General features: G+C 42.2%; 1 protein-coding gene across 3 annotated transcripts in view; it reads right to left on the bottom strand.

Annotated features, from left to right (window-relative positions):
- The window catches only part of STK3 (serine/threonine kinase 3), a 331,931-nt gene that overhangs the window by 107,513 nt on the left and 210,422 nt on the right, over positions 1–13,996 (bottom strand). The gene's annotated exons all lie outside the window — the stretch shown is intronic.

Genomic DNA, 13,996 nt, shown 5'->3' with positions numbered 1-13,996 from the left:
AGTGGTGGAAAGGCAAGTGGTGATGGAATTCAAAAAAGCATGGGATAAAGCATAATTAGAAAATGAAGGATATAAATTAAAGAACTAAGGCCGGTACAGGACAGACTTGCATAGTCTGTGTTCCATAACTGGCGATTTGGTGAAGGATGGGGTAGAGAGGGCATCAATGGGAACTCCAATAACTTAGAGCATGAGGATGTTATTGGCCAAACTTTATGGTAGATATCCTGCAAACAGGATGGCTGGATAGGCTGAAATGAGCTTCGATGGCAACTTCAGCATTTGGAACCTAAGACAATACCAGGTGGACTTTATAGTATATGATCTTGAAATATCAGAGACAAGTTAATTTAATCATGTATTTGTAATGGGCAGACTTGATGGACCATTCATGTCTTTATCTGCCATAATTTACTATGTTACTACCTGGGCTCGATTCCCACTGTAGCCTCTTGTGATCCTTGCAATGTCAAGTAACCCTCCATTGCTGCCGGTACAAAAACTTTGATTGTGAGGCTACTAGAAATAGAGAAAGTACCTGCATGTACTGTATATACTTGAATATAAACCGGGATTTTTGGGTGCACACACGCCCCCTCCCAGACTTATTGCAGGCCTACATCAGGCCGCCAGGTTCTGCACTCTGTCTCCCCTCCCTGCCCTGTCCATCTTACCTCCTCTGCCACTGGAATCTCTGGTGGACCAGAGGTGTAGCGGGCAGAAGCGAGCCAGCTAACCAGCTAACTCATTAAGTTCAAAGGAATGTTAAAATGCTGGTTATATAAGGATGCTTCAAAGACCTGATTTAAGCATAACAATTTGATGCTTCTTTTTAAAAGGAAAACAAAGAAACGTTTTATCATTTTGATTTATATGAGACATTCTAGTGCTTCTTTCTAAAAACAAAGACTTTACCCCCTTCATGTTTTCTTTTCTATACTTATTGTAGTTCCTCCCTCTCCCCTTACATGTAAGTTTGTAATATCTTTGTCTCTAATGTATTTTAAATAATATGGACTTCTTTTATTTGTAAATCGCTTTGAAATTATGATATTGTAACTGGATCAAAATTTTAATAAAACTTGAAACTTAAAAATAACCTGGTTGGTCGCCGCCACGAGTTCTAGCTTCAGCCACATGAATTTGCGGGAGTCATTCAAGAAGTCGCTCAGTGCTGACCAGCAGCACCAAAGAGCGCTCCGGGTCGGTACCGCTCAGTGGCTGAAGCCAGAACTCGCAACAGTGACTGATCAGGTTAGCAGCAGGTCAGCACAGAAAGCTCATTCCTGCCGCTACACCTCTGGACCACCTGGGATTCCAGCAGCAGAGGAGGGATGATAGAAGGGGCAGGGAGGAGGGACAGGGTGGAGAGCTTGGGAGGGAGGGAAGGGGGCTGTGTGCAGTGCCTTGCAGGGAGAGGGCTAGCAGAAAGGGGGCTGGGTGCAGAGCCTGACAGAGGAGGGATGGAAGGGGGCTGAGTGCAGAGCTTGAAAGAGGAGGGAGGGAAGGGGGCTTGGTGCAGTGTCTAGCAGGGAGGGGGCTGGGTGAAGAGCCTGACAGGAGAGGGAGGGGGCGCTGGATACAGATCCTGGCAGGGCACTTGAATATTAAGCCGCCCAACTTGTATTCGAGTCAACAATTTTTCCTCCTTTTTTAGGAAAAAACAGGGGTCTCGACATATTTGGATCGACTTATATTCAAGTATATACTGTAATAAAAATGTAAACCCACTTTGGTTGTACCACAGAAAAGCAGAATATCAAATCCATGACACTCTACCTTTTATCTTTACTCTTTGATTAGAATCCAGAAAGTAAGATTTAATGATACAATCTAAGCTGGCTCCTCTCATGCAACCCTGTAATAGAACAAACTTTCTCTCTAATGTGACCCATTTGCATTAAAGTAGCAACCACTAAGAAGCTTAATATATTCCAAGCACTTCATATCAGTACCCTGAAGTAACACCTAAGATTGGCTGAGCACCCTATCAGTTAATGATTTGGGCAATCCATACATGCCAACATTTCAGAGCTGATATTTCCTTCAATTGAAAGATTTCCATCTCAACCTGGTTATCTATCATACGAGTCATAAAAGTTTTACAACAAAGAATACAACTTATCTCTAGAAAGATACAATATCATGATATTTTGCAACCCATAGTGTCATAAAGATTTGTGTAATGCATTAGCACACATTACAAAGATTAAATTTTAAATTGACAACTTCTACCTTTAGCAGACACTCATTTTACTTTCTTTTAATCAACTCATTGTTCTTATGTTCATTAGTTGGTATTTGAGTTCTCTTGCCCAAGTGCAAGCTTGGAATCCCTGTGATATTACAATATTTGGTTAATGAGTGATGGCATTAGTTAACTGATTTGGTTAGTCATTTTATTTAAATGTCAACTCCTGTAGCTGAATTAAATCTGGATATTCAAAACTGGTATGTGGATAATGGCCAGTGCTGAATATTCTGATAGGTTGGTCAATGCTGATGTTATCCTGATAGTGGCAATATTTAGCCTGCTACACAGATAGCTAATTGGACAATCACACATGTACTACATACTTAGATTCATATTTGTATTTTTATGATTTTATTGTGAAGAGCGAATAATAAATCATCTTTCAGAACATCCAAAGTCTGTTGCTTTTATCTTTGGATTGTTCTCACTGTGGAATATTGGGTCTTCTTTTTGTTTTTATAATTTCAGGATAACCATTATTCTGTCCTTACTTTATCTGGAAAGGAATAACTTTGAGGACCTCCCATAGACCACCCAATGTGCTATTTATTTATTGATAACATTTCAGTTCTACACTATCAGTCAGTTTCCAGGCAGATTGCAGATGTACAACACAATATAGTCTATATATTTCTAATATCACAGCATGCTGGTTCTATTGACACATTATTATACAACTTCTCCTCAGTAGTATGGTACTTCAGAATATCATGATGAGTATGCATCTTTAAACAAGTGTTTTTAGTGAGACTTTGAATATTTTGAGGTCAGTTATCATTCAAATTTGCTCTGGAAGCATGTTTCACCAATGAGGCCCTTTAATATTAAAAAAAAAAAAATCAAAATTAAGTGCTGGGTCAAGAATCACTCCAAGTGACTTTGGGGCTCATAATCAAGTTTAAAACGTCCAAAAAACAGCCTAAGTCAGCACTTGGATGTCCTAATAGCAGGGACATCCAAGTGCCGATAATCAAAACCAGCTTTCTGGAAGTGCAACAGCACTTCTAAACTGCTGTGCATCCAGAGAGCAAAGGGAAGTGTTGCGAGATGTGTTATGGGCGGGAATCAGGCGGGCTTCAATCTGGATGCACCCCAGCCAAAACCAAAACTTTCCTAGAGGGAACATAGATGCCTGCAGATAGACCTGTTTGAGTTGTGTCTAAGTTCCACAAAGGTGCCCAAATTGACAAAAGGACAACTGGAGTATTTAAGGCATGACCCCTCCTTACTTCCCCAGTGGTCACGATCCCCCTCCCACCAACCAAAGAGAGAGAAACCCCCCACCCCCCTAGGCTTCCCATCAACTGATCGTGGCAGAAGAAATCCCCAACAGCTGAGCTGGTTTCGAGGGAGTCCTGGCAACTCAGCTGATGGGGATTCCCCCTACTAGAATCAGCTGAGCCATGGAGCCCTATACCCCTCCCCCTGACATTCCCCACATCCCCCTGATATCCTATACCTCCCCCGACATCTCTGCCTCCCCCCCCCCACACACATACACACACGTCCTCCCAACATTCCTGGGCCCCCCTCCCACATCCCAGGAAGCCCCCCTGTACCTTTGGAAGAGCAAATGGCAGGAGGGAAGCTCACTCCCTACTGCCTACATGGCCATGTGCTGCAATGAAGACCTCTTCCCAATGCATCTTGGGATGCATTGAGAGAGGCCAAAGGCCCTGATTGGCTCAAAATCACCATTTTTAGCCAATCAGAGCCTTCAGCCCTTCCCACTGCATCCAAAGATGCATTGGGAGGGGCTAAAGGCTCTGATTGTCTCAAAATCACCATTTTCAAAGTCCCTTCTTCAGACACTGCCTGAGAAACGTATGTTAAACCCTTCTGGGCCCAGTCCTGAAAGATTGCTTGACACATACTTGGGTGAAAGACCCTGTTTCCCACTATTAGTAAACAGGATGTGACAATAAATTGGATATCTAACATTTTACACAAACATTTCCAAGTTAGTCTCATAGTTGACATAGAAACATCACCACGCATTGGCCTGAACTCTGTTATGTTTGTAACATGGAATAAGTAACTAAAATGATATGGGAAATAGGAGGAACACTCAGCAACCATCACTGAAAAGTGAGTAGTGATACAGAATCAGTCAGGTTATATGTTGCATTTGACATGCCAAATTGAACCGCCTAATACTCAACAATCCTAAGTCTCCCTGTTCCTCCCCCTCAAATACGCTAAGAAAGATTTTCAATGTTGACCTTCTTGCTTTCACTGAAGCATTAGTGGGAGCATTTGAAGCAAATATAACCACTGGGGAATTACCATCATATTATATAAAGCAATTCTGCCTAACAATCACAATGGATAAGAACACCACATGTTCAGTTTTTGTGTGGTTTTCACCAATAAAGGCTCCATATTCAATTTCTAAAATGAGATGGATCTTTTTCATGTGCTTTCCTTGGTTTCAGTAATGAGCTGATTGGAGCACTGTTTAGTCAGAAAAAAGGGTAGCTTTTTAGCAAGAAACCCAAAGCTGTATTTTTCATGTGCTGTGCTTCAGTTAATGGATCTTTTCCTCTAATTAGCAAATAGCATTGCTGTTTGTCCACAAAAATAGAAGGTTTTGCTTGCAATATATCTGTTTTGATGTGTCCTGTTTATGTAGTGTCTTATTAAATGTATTTTGAGCTTAATAAAGCAAAAATAAAAATCCAGAGAGCTATTTAGCAGATTGCATTAAGGATATCGAAACTGTGCCCAAGTTCCGTCTATAGAACTCAAGTCTATCTAAAGCCCAAACTATGCTGAAAAGTAGACTTCCTTTACAATGCCTATAGGACCTAGTTTTACAATTGCTATGCAACTTCTAGATCAATGTGTAGCACACTGGTTAAACCTTCTACCCTAATGTTGCTGGTTCGAATCTCAGCCACTCTCTCTGATGGAAGAGAAATAAATAAAAGCATTAAACAGATCCAACACCCAGTATCACAATTATAATGAAAAACATCATAAAATCGTCATTCTAATAATGTCATAATAAAAAATATTATAACATTAAAGACATTGTTTGGACATCTATCTCTCGCCTAAAACCCGATTCTCTAAAGCAGTGTTCTTCAACCGCCGGTCTGCAGACCGGAGTCAGTCCACAAAAAATTCCTGCCGGTCTGCGCAGGGCTGGCAAGATCTGATTGGGGCCATCGGCAGCGTCTGGGCTGCAATGGCGATGAGCGGCATGAGGGGACAGATGATGGAAGTAGGGGGAAAGAGAGAGAAGGGGCAGATGATGGAAGTGGGGGAAAGAGAGACAAAGGGCAGATAATGGAAGTGGGGGGAAAGGGAGAGATGGGGCAGATGAAGGAAGTGGGGAGAAGGGGAGAGAGAAGAGGGCAGATGATGGAAGTGGGGAGAAGGGAGAGCAAATGCTGAATGGAAGTGGAGAAAGAGAACACATACTGGATGGAAGGAGGGATAAAGAAAAAGGACATATGCTGGATGGGGGAAGAAGATAGAGTTAGTGAGATAGTGGAAGGGTGAAGGAAAGGGGTGGCATGCTGTGGGTAGACACAGTGAAAAGAGGGAAACTGAGGACTGCATAGTAAGAAAGAATTAAATTTAGATGGAGGCAGAAAATAAAGAAGGAAGACCAGAGAAGGGAAGAGAGAAAGGAGAGAGAGATGCCAGAGAATGGGGAAGGAGACAGAGATATCAGATCTGAGCGGAGGAAATGAGAAGAGAGAGATGCTAAAAACCACAGGGGGGAGGGAAAGATGCCAGACCATGAGGGAACAGAGGGAAGATGATGGATGCCAGACCAAAGGGGGGGGTGTCCACAGGAGAGATGTCAGGAGACAGACAGTTTCTGGAAGGGGCAGACAGTGGATGGAACAGGCTGATGCTGGATTGAAGAGACAGGGCAGATGCTGGAAGGAAAAGAGTGAAAAGAAGATAAAAGCAGAAACCAGAGACAACAAAAAGTAGAAAAAATCATTTTATTTCTATTTTGTCATTAGAATATAACAGATTTGAAATATATCCTGATAGAGACATAACTGGGGACTGCAAACCCAGGCAGTGCTTCTTTAGCTTCCAGCTGACTTATGACTCTCTCTGACCAGGGGGCACTCCCCTAACACTATTCCTGTCATGTGTGACTGCAGTATTCTGTTAGCATGATATTTCTGTGTAGCATTCTGTAATAATTTGGCTTGTTCAGTTTTCTTGATAGTAGAGGGGATATATGTGAAGGGGAGGGGAGATAGGGGTTTTGTTGGTCCTTGCTCTATATATTTGTATTTATAAAATGTCAATTGTACAGAATATTGTTTCTTTTTATACTTTAATAAAATACATTCAATATAAAATCATAACTGAGGCTTGTGCGGATGGGGTCAGATGGATTGCGGGGACCGAGCTCACGGAGACGGGACGGAAATGTGTTTTTTTAATTTCAGTCGTAGTAGTTTGCCGGTCCACAAAAGAATTATTTTATTTCTGCCGGTCCATGGGTATAAAAAGGTTGAAAAACACTGCTCTAAAGGACGTCTCAAAAATTGGACGTCTAAACAGTGCTGAGCATCGCTGAACGTGATTCTAAAAAGGACGCCTATCAAGAACGTCCAAACTGCGCCTAACTTTAGGCGTGCTTTGAAGAATCAGGGTCTCAGTGTCCCAAACTGAATGGCAGAAATAGACTTAAAACAAAGAGGAAAATTATATAAGAGGAAATAACAATCAAATATTAGTCCACAATAAAGAGTAAGGTAAATCAATATAGGAAAAAAAATTAATATCATCGATGCAACAATGTGAGAACATAGCAAGCCATTTAAGGATTAACTATGGGAACTGCCAAAACAGTCTCCAGAAAAATAAATAAATCCTGAAGCTTTTTAAGGGCAAGGAAAAGAAAACATTATCCATCATAAAGTACATAGCAGAAACAAGGATATCTTTTTAAAACATCAGGACTCAAGGTTTTAAGCCCATCCTTCTTAACTGGGTCCATCTAAAAAAAATAAAAATAAAAAGCAGGAAAAAGCACTGCTCAAACTAAAGGTTTGGCAGTAAAGTTTTTAATGTAACTAATTCTATAATTTTCCAGAACAGTCAAATCCAAAGAGTCATTTTATGCTGACCATCATCCATGCATACAAACACTGGCAGCTCACCTAAAGAAAGAATAGCAGTAATATCATATTTAAAATATATATAACCATAAAGATATCACCTCAGATCTTCCTGCATCGATTCTAGACTAAGCTAACCAGCAGAAGGAATAAGCTGACCTCAAGTCAATGACACTGTTTATTTCACTCAGGCACTCCTCCCATTGCCCTAAAGCAGGGAAGAGGCCACCAAAATAATCTTCTCAGACAATGAGCCCTCCCGAGCTCCCAGTCAGAGTGAGGGCTGGATTAAAGGGGAGGCCCAGGAGACATGTGCCTATGGCCCGAAATTGTGAGGTGGGTCCCAGGTCCAGTGTTAGGGGGGAGCAAACAGGACAGCTGCCCTGGGCCCCTGCGCTCCAAACTTAAACATTTCCCTTAAACGCTGAGGCCCGGATTCTGTATAGGACGCCCGGAAGGAGTGTCCTATACAGAATCAGGCCTACGCCCGACTAAAACAAACCCGATTCTGTAACCGACGTCCATGTTACAGATGCCAGTTACAGAACCGGGTTAGTATAGACACGGCCACTACACTTATGACGGCAAGGGATCTCCCTGCCATGATAGGTATAGTGGCCTTGGCTGCCTGTTCCCCCCCCCCTCCCCAACAATCGCCGGTAGGAGGGTGCCCAACCTCTCCTCTGGAAGAAGACCCCACCCCCAGCAGGAGGGTGCCCAACCCCTCCTGCTGGAAGAAGACCTCCCACCCTCCTCTGATCGCCAGCAGGAGCATACCGATCCCTTAGTTCAGACTGCCTTGCTTCCCAACTCGCCACCGTTAATGTTTAAAATTTGCATGAACTTCTACACCAGAGACCCCAAAGCAGGACATGGAAGGAGAGGCTAGCACAGGGAATTACTATTGGTTAGAGAGAAGCAGGAGCACAGCTTTCTCCTCTCCACATTGCAGTGCTGGCAAACGTCCTGATTTTCTTTCATTGGTTGTGCTGCAGCACAATGGGCCAATCACAAGTGACCTCAGGGATTCTGAGGTCGTTTGTGATTGGTCTATTGTGCCCCAGCTGACCTAATGAAATTCAGCAACTGGTGAGTGAACCAATGATGGCAAGATTAACAGCATGCTCTGGCGCACAGAGGAGGGCAGGAGGAGGTGAGAAGAAGCAGCTAAGCAAAGGAAAAAGTGATTTGGGGGGAATCACAGAGAAAAGAATGGTAAAGTAAGAAGGGTGACAAAACAGGGAGAGGTGGTTGCATGGAAGATCAGGGAGAATGTCTCCAGGGTGGGGATCACAAACAGGTTGGTAGCTGTAATCTAAGAATGTAAGGTTGGTGCTTGTCTGCTTCTGCAATGGCTGTTTTCTGTTCTTAGTAATGGGCACGTTGTTTCCAAGGAACGTTCAATTTCCTAAAAGTGCATGATTCCAACTACATGTCATGTTTGCAGGGATGCACTGGTATGCTGATAGTTATGGTAAAACGGTGGGGAATTACTCTGAATTTTTGTGTATTTGGTTTATGTTCCTAACAGTACTCATACAATTTTCCATAGGAATAGTAAAATGATGCAGTCTAAAAATGAAGGAGACCATTTTTGTTTTGGGCTGCAGACACTTGCCTTTCTTAAATACAATAAGTTTGTGTTATTCCTTCAGGGAAACATTCTCTCTTACTGAAGGACCAGGATGTGAACACCGGTAAATGAATCTGTTAGATACTGGTAATTTTTCTAAGTGACCTAGATTAACACTGTTTTTATAGAGTGATTATAAAAGTGAGTATAGTATAGTCAGTGAATTCTTACAGACTTGTATCCAAGAAACATTTCAGAATTATATGTTGGTGCTATATTCCGTAGAGGAGTTACAGATTTGGTTGACATAGAGTGAGGCAGTTGAGAGGTGTTGTAAACTTGGTTATTAATATAAACTTATATTTCAGATAGTATTACTGCTTTACAATATATTTGAACACTTTTATATACGTATGGAAAGGGTTCAGAGTTAAAGTCCTGGGTAAGTAGGTGGGAAGGGAAGGAAGGGAGATTTGTTCAGAGATGTTTGCAGGTTACATAGAAGAAAAATTGTGCACTGGTATGCTAATCTTTGTTTGTTTTGAATTATATATATTAAAAAAAGAAATACAAGTGGAAATAAAGAAGTAAATAAGAAAACAGATAAATGGGGGTGGGGCATCGGTAGGGCAGGGCTAGGGGGGCCCAGTGTAATTGTGTGCCTAGCGGCCCACGAAGAATTAATCCTGCCCTGGTCAGAGTGGTTCCAGTTTGCAGACGTGCACTTCACAGTAGAGAGCTGCGCGGGAACGAGCCCTCCCTCCCTCACTCCGATGTCAGCGCTGACATCGGGAAGACTTCCGGTCGGCTGTGTGCTGCAGCAGGGCAGGTAGGGAAAAGAAGACGAGTCTCGCAGCTCGAGCTCCATTTTGCTTGCAGATGAGGGCTGGGAGGCAGAACACAAAAGGGGGGAGGGAGTGCATTTTTGGCACAAGGCATAAACTTGGGAGAGAGGATGGAGGAAGGGAGAAAAAGAGGTGGGGGAGGGAGTGCGTTTTAGACACAAGGCATGAACTTGGGAAAGAGATGCTGAGGTGGGGGAGGGAGAGCGTTTTTGGAAACAAGGCATGAACTTGGGAAAGAGATGCTAAGATGGGGGAGGGAGTGCGTTTTTGGAAACAAGGCATGAACTTGGGAAAGAGATGCTGAGGTGGGGGAGGGAGTGCATTTTTGGAAACAAGGCATGAACTTGGGAAAGAGATGCTGAGGTGGGGGAGGGAGTGCATTTTTGGAAACAAGGCATGAACTTGGGAAAGAGATGCTAAGATGGGGGAGGGAGTGCGTTTTTGGAAACAAGGCATGAACTTGGGAAAGAGATGCTGAGGTGGGGGAGGGAGTGCATTTTTGGAAACAAGGCATGAACTTGGGAAAGAGATGCTGAGGTGGGGAGGGAATGCGTTTTTGGACACAAAAGGCATGGACTTGGGAAAGAGGAAGGGAGGGAAAGAGATGGTTGTGTACACAGGAATGGAAGAAAGGAAAATTTTTGGTCATAGGGAGGGAGTGAGGTACAGATGAGAGGGAGAAATATTGTGGTGGAAAGGGAACAGTGGGACAGATTGAAATGGATGCAAGAGGGAGAAATGTTGGGCATAGTGGTGAAGGGAATGGAGGGAGAGATGTGGCATGGTGCTGGAGAGGGGTGATGGAAGGAGAAATGTTGGGCATGGGGCTGATGGGCAGGCACGAAAGATGAGAAAGGGATAAATGCTGGACCATGGTAGGAGGAACCAATGGACAGCAACAGAAGAATTTATAGAAGATGGGAAAGCGGAAAAAAGAAACTGGGACCAACTTTATGGAAAAATAAGTCTCCAGACAACAAAGGTAAAAAACAGAATTTATTGACTAAAATATGTTAGCTTTGGGAAATGTATATAGCAGATGTCTTTGTATTGTGTTCAAAAGAAAAGGAAATGCATTTCTGGTTTTATTTCTACAGTGTTGAAGTACTTGCTGACCCTTTCTGTGACTGATGGGGATCCCCAAGCACCGCCAGCAGAGGACCTCCTCTAGAGATGGCCAGAATTCCCCTCCACCAAGCACAGCAGTCGCTGGCAACATCCATGAGCCACTGAGGTGCCAGCCAAGCTTAGCAAAAGGGACCCCCGGCCAACTGCAAAGGAAGTCCTCAGCTGAAAGCTTGGGGGTTTTCATCAACTGAGTATTTATATTTTATATTTACATTAGAGGATCTGGTAGAAACCCGTTTACAAAGTATGTATTCTTCCCAATTAATATTTCCAAATTAATAAAGTCTCTTTGCTTATTTGTAAATGGGTTTCTACCAGAGCCTTTAATTCAGTAGCATAATTAAATGAAATAACTAGTTCTGAAGTTTTTAGGGACGGATGGGAATGAAGGGGATTCCTCGCGGGGACATGTGGGGATGGAGGGGATTCCTCGCTGGGACAGGTGGGGACAGAGGGATTCCTCGCAGGGACGGGTGGGATTTTGGTGGGGACGGGTGGGATTTCTGTCCCTGCGCAACTCTCTACTTCATAAACCACTCTAGCCAACATACTGTATATTCCAAACTTTGCCCCAACCTCTCCGGGCCACATGCAAAGAAAGGAATATTTTTAAAAGCAGAAAGAAAAATGTCTGTTAAACAAAAGTAGAAAATGTTAATTGTACTGCTGATATAAACAAACAGCTATAAGCTTATTCTTATGCATTCAAAATACATTTTTCCTGTAATTTCAAATGAGGCCAGCTTTACTCACTACCAGAGTGTTGCCTACATACCAAAACTTTATGTTGCACATTGGTGTAAAAAATTAAGGGAACTCTCTTTTATTCCAAAATGGAAGAGACCACCCCTCCCCTCCACCCCAAGTACACAACAATAATTTAAGCAAAGGTTTATCATACTAGATCTAAAACTTAAATTTTAATTAAACCTACACATAGGTCGCAAACTTCTCTTCTTTCTTTTCCATGCTTATCTTTGCTCTTATATCTTTTCTTGTTACCCACCAGATGTGTTTTCCCTAAATGTTTCTTCACTTTCTTTAAAGATTGTAGTTCATCCCCTTTGCCTTCTGTACCAGTTATTTATTTGTACGTACAGTGTTCCCCCAGTTGTTCGCAGTCAGCGGTTTGCGGTCCCGGTCATTTGCGGTATTTTCGGACCGCGAACCACCGACAAGGAGAGGGCAGTAGGAGAGAGCAGCCGAAGCGCCACGAGTGCAGGAAATCACTTGCGTTACGCTTCAATCGCCTCTTCCTGCACTAAGTTGGGCCTTATCCAATCAGGAGCTGCTATGACATGGATAAGGCTTTGACATTGGATAAGGCCCGACTTCGTGCAGGAAAAGGCAGTCGGAGCATACCGTAAGTGATTTCCTGCACTCGCGGCGCTCCGGCTGCTTTCCTGCTGCCCTCTCCCGCTGCCCTCTTCAGGCTCCCCAATGAAAAACCATATTCGCGGTTTTTCGAGATTTGCGGGGGGTCCTGGAACGGACCCCCCGTGAATCTCGGGAAACCATTGTATATGCTATGTATTTAATTGTATAAAACTATTTTGTTTTGTCCCCTATTTTTAAAATGTTATACACATTGAAGTATTTGACATTGCGTGTACAACAAACCTTAATAAACTTGAAACTTGACCATGGTACCATGGTGGTGAAAACGTTTGTTATCACAATCCTGTGACATACTAGCTTTGCTAAAGTCAACAAGAGCATAGATTTTAGAAATAAAAACAAATAAATATAAATATAATAAAGATTAAAATTGGCGGATATAAGGTCATCTGAAAATATTGGATGAATGGAGGCTTACGCATTTTAGATGATGTTATTTCTGATGGTAAGCTGCTTGATTTTTCACAATTGCAACGCAAATTTGGTCTTAATAAAACACAAAATTATAGATGGTTGCAGTTGAAGCAGGCCATTCAGGAAGGGTTCCCTGAATGGAAAAATTTGGAGGTTCAAAATAGCTTGCTGGTCTTATGTTTTCAGGTAGACTTCCTGGGTCACCAGGCCGCTCAGTGGTATAAATATCTGGATTTTTGAATAAGAAACCAAAAATTGGTCTGCGTGACATTTGGGCATTGAGATAAAGCATCAAATTACTGCGTCTCAATGGCCACGAATTTGGTCTTGGAGGATGAGATGTCCAATGTCTGCATCTTTGAGACAAACATGGTTTTTCTTATTTATTTATTTATTTATTCAGTTTTCTATACCGTTCTCCCAGAGGAGCTCAGAACGGTTTTACATGAATTTATTCAGGTACTCAAGTATTTTTCCCTCTCTGTCCCGGTGGGCTCACAATCTTTCTAATGTACCTGAGGCAACGGGGGGATTAAGTGACTTGCCCAGGGTCACAAGGAGCAGCGTGGGTTTGAACCCACAACCTCAGGGTGCCGAGGCTGTAGCTTTAACCACTATGCCACACTCTCACTTTCTTATTACATAGAATATTTTGGACCCCAGTTTGTTTGCATAGAGTAGATAGTTCTAAATCTAATAGATGTTGGCATTGTCATCTGGAAGTTGGGACGTTAGATCATTTACTATACTATTGTCCTTTATGTTGGCATTGTCATCTGGAAGTTGGGACATTAGATCATTTACTATACTATTGTCCTTTGATACTAAAATTTGGGATCAGGTTAATAATTTATTAGAAAATCCAGTGGCACTATCGTATGAAACCATTTTATTTGGAACATCTATGAGGGCAAAAAGTCAAATTTCGGCAAAAAATAACAAACTTTTGTTTATAATGACGGGAGTTGCCATGCAGCTTATTTTAAAGAATTGGAAAATTGGGATAGATTAAATTATTCATTCTGGTGGGAATCCCTATGTTATATCTTTAAAATGGAAAAGTTTATGGCCATTCAGAAGTGTTATTATAAAAAATTTATGGAAATTTGGGAACCATTAACTAAATATTGTAAAGATTGATTTATTTGTATAATTTGGAGAAAACATGCACATCCAGGGAGGGGGATATGTTTTGGCATTTGTTAAGAAATATAGAAGGGTTGATTACAAGTATTTTATGAGATGTTTGTAAATTGAAAATGGGTGGGAAAAAATAAGTTTTGTC

Source organism: Geotrypetes seraphini, chromosome 2, assembly GCF_902459505.1.
Source record: "Geotrypetes seraphini chromosome 2, aGeoSer1.1, whole genome shotgun sequence".
In the NCBI taxonomy this organism is placed as follows: domain Eukaryota; kingdom Metazoa; phylum Chordata; class Amphibia; order Gymnophiona; family Dermophiidae; genus Geotrypetes; species Geotrypetes seraphini.
This window is presented reverse-complemented; position numbering and strand designations above follow the sequence as displayed.